The sequence below is a fragment of the Neomonachus schauinslandi genome, chromosome 14 (genome assembly GCF_002201575.2).
Source record: "Neomonachus schauinslandi chromosome 14, ASM220157v2, whole genome shotgun sequence".
Classification (NCBI taxonomy): domain Eukaryota; kingdom Metazoa; phylum Chordata; class Mammalia; order Carnivora; family Phocidae; genus Neomonachus; species Neomonachus schauinslandi.
This window is the reverse complement of record NC_058416.1, coordinates 66,558,843-66,562,260: the sequence shown is the minus strand read 5'-3', so window position 1 is coordinate 66,562,260 and position 3,418 is coordinate 66,558,843. Positions and strand designations below refer to the sequence as shown.

The 3,418-nt window shown below is 45.3% G+C and overlaps 1 non-coding gene across 1 annotated transcript; it reads left to right on the top strand.

The window, feature by feature from the left end:
* Positions 1–2,314: 2,314 nt before the first annotated feature.
* TRNAE-CUC lies at positions 2,315–2,387 on the top strand. Its single transcript has one exon. It is a non-coding gene; the product is annotated as a tRNA-Glu (tRNA).
* Positions 2,388–3,418: the final 1,031 nt, after the last annotated feature.

Here is a 3,418-nt window from a genome sequence, read left to right as displayed (position 1 = left end):
GTGTGGATATGAAATAGGAATCCAGTTTGATCCTTCTGCCCGTGTGGTGTGGCAGTCACCTGCCAAGCCCCCGTAACTGAACAATGCTTCCCTTCACAGAGACCTCAGTGCAGCCTTGATCATATATCAGGTCCTTATATGTGTGGAGAGCTCTGCTTCTGGGATTTCTGTTCTTTCCATTGGTTGGTTGTCTGCCCCCATGCTGATTTCACTTTGCCTTGATTACGGAACTCTGGAACTCGATAACAAACCTTGTTATGGGGAAAGCAAGTCCTCCCACTTTGTCTTCTTCAAGAAAATGTTTTGGCTCCTATCGGTCCTTTGGATTCACATGTAAATGGTAGAATTGGATTCTCAAATTCCATTGAAATGTGGGCATTTCTAGTGGGACTGTGTTGAGTCATAAACCAGACTGGGGAGAAGTCACATCGTTACAATAAATGGTCCCTCTGTTTTATTTAGCCCTTCAGTGACCCCCAGTGTGTCTGTTTTCTAGAAATCCGTACATCTGCGGTTTATTCCTAGGTATGGGGCAACTTACTCGCTAATTGTTCACGTGTTTCCTTGACCCCACCCCCAACCCATCTTCTTTCTTTGTATGTATGAAGTCCTATTCTATCTGATATCTGTAAAGTCATATCTTATTCTGAAAAATGTCCGTTTCTGCATCAATACTCAATGCACGTATTCTACATATTCTCTGTCTTGCTTGTCTGGTAAATACATTATTATAGTGACTCCCCATGGGCTCAAGACGTTAAACTTGTATAAGTTTAAGGACACCCTTCGTGTCCTTCTTTGGCTTTTTTTAAATCCACTCATGATCACTGGCATCCTTCAGCCAACACACAGGTGATCCTTCTCTACACTTCGAAATGGCAATAAAGGGACTGTAAGGACGGAACTCTCTTCTCTGCCTCATAGCTATGTTTTGTTTTGACTGGCGGCAACTCACTAAGGAATCACCCCAACACTGAAGGATTTATTCCTGGAAACAGGGCTCCTTTCCAGAACCTTTCTTGGTACACAACTCTCATTCGTACTTTGCTGTTAGAGAAGGAGCCTTGTGGATGGATGGGGTTCAAAGGCTCAGAGCCACTCACCTCTTGTCATAAAGCATTATGGCCCTGTTTGTGTGTTGTCCGAGAGGGCTAGGGGTTCTAAGTTATGGTCTGAATGCAGAAGGTTGAGGGGAAGCTTCGTCCACCTCTTACCTGGCTGCTTCCTCTTGTCTTTTCTCTTCAGTCTGGCTCCCCAAACAGGACGCTCAGGAGCAATGTCACCTGATCTTCCTCAACCCCACCTTCTGGCTGGTGGATTCATTCACATTCTTCTCCAAAGCTCAGTGCTCCCTGGAAGGGGTCTGGCTCCTGGTTCCCCTTTCCCTCCAGACCCAATGTTGGAGTGGAAGTCTGGGTATTCACCAGAATTTTAAAAAAGAGTCGAAAGGAATTCAATCCAAAGGGTCTTTTCACTTCTCTCTGAACAAGATGGAAATGGCCTTATTTTATAAACCAAGAATATTAGCTTCTGAGTTCTCAGAGAGCAAAAGAGGACACTCACTACCTGAAGTCAAGTGTTGTCCTGGAGAAAACCTGGAAGGTTCTGACAGAGTTCCACCTGATTTTCTTCTTTGTAGAGGTCCTGACGTCACATTGCTTTTTTCCCTATCTTCGAGAAGGTCCAGGACACTTTGAATTCATACCATCTTTGAGGATCATGTGTTAAAATAACCATTGTAGATGGGCATTGCCTCCCCTGCTGGCGTAAGGGAGGAGGAATCTGGCACCAGCCAGAGTTCCTAATTCATAAGCCAAGTTGAAAACTTTGGAATTTGTTGTAGCTTTTTTGTTTATTGCTGACAGCATCCATGTGTTGTGAGAACACTTTGTCCACAGCTGAGGTCCTTGTGCTCCTGCAGGCTGTCTAATGGACACAATGGGCAAAGTCCCTCCAAGACAGCAAGACCAGAAAGGTGGACATTTGGCAGGTGGGAAGGCAGGCTGTGGGAGAAACTGAGGGCACTGGGGAGGAGCTGGAGGAGGGAGGGCCCTGGGAGAGTCAGGACAAGATTCCCCTCATTCGCAGACTGCCCCCCAGGTGCCGGGCAGTCTGCAAACAAGCTCCGTCTGTTACAAAGGAAATCCAGCGGACTCATCAGGGAAACAGAGTCAAGAGCTTTTGTACCCAAGTACAAAGCAGATTTCATTTGGACTAAAAGTGGCATTTCATCAGTGGGGTAAGTTGGATAATTTAGCAGATGGTGAGGGGACAGACAGGTAGGTGGTGGCTATAGTGAAGATGGATCAGGGGCACCTGGCTGGCTCAGTTGGTAGAGCATGTGACTCTCAATCTCAGGGTGGTGAGTTCAAGCCCCACCTTGGGCATGGAGCCCACTTGAAGAAAAAAAAAAAGATTAAAAAATAGCTGGAGCCATACCTCAGACCTGACACAGGGGAAATTCCAGAAGCAAAAACGTCAATGTGAAAACAAGTTTACATGACATCTTGAAAGAAACCAGGGCAAATAGTTTGATAATCATGGAATGGGGAAAACCGAGGAATGACATAAATCCCAAGACTAGGCTGATAAGAAATGTGTCTCCTGCGTCGACCCACAGAATCAAAATCCAGATGACAACCTGGGAAAAATATGTGTAATTCATGGCAATGGGTTACTTTCTCTAATATATAAAGAGCTTTAAAACAAACCAAAAAACCAATCCAGTGGGAAAATGGGCTTGAGGATTTGACTTAGTCCCCAGAAAAGGAAAAGGGAATGACTACTGACACCTGAAAGGAAGCTCAACTTCATAGTAAGAGGCAAATTAAAACCATCTGGCTGGAGAGAAAAGCATTTTCCCCATCCGGTGGCCCAAAGTCAAAACCTGGATTGGGAGAGCCTCCCTCACCCAGCTGGGTGGTGCCAGAAGCCCCAGCTCTAAGCGGGACGTCAGGTCATATTAAAACAGCATCCCCCTTGGCCAGACGACTCTACTTCCAGGAGCCTATTCTACAGATATACTTACACATGTTCAGTTCAGTATATCAGAGCTGAGAACAGAAGGCTGGAATCAGCCTAACCGTTCAGGACAGAGACAAGTTGAAAGGAAACGTGGCTGGTCCTAAACAAGGGAATACTGGAGATTCTTCAGGTACTAACATAAATTTTCAAGTGGAAAAAAAAAAAGTAAAGTGCAAAACTAGCCTAGAATATGCTACCACTGGAAGGAGATGTTATGCGTATTTGCTTGCATATGCATAAAATATGGGGGGGTGGTTCTGAGAGGCTAATCCTGTGGAGGGAGGGAGTGGGAGGGAGCCTTCTCTTTGGGGATCCTTGGAATGCTTTGAATTTGAGCCGTGTAAAGATATCACTGATTAAAATGAGAATAGAATTAGATACACAGGAAACTGGG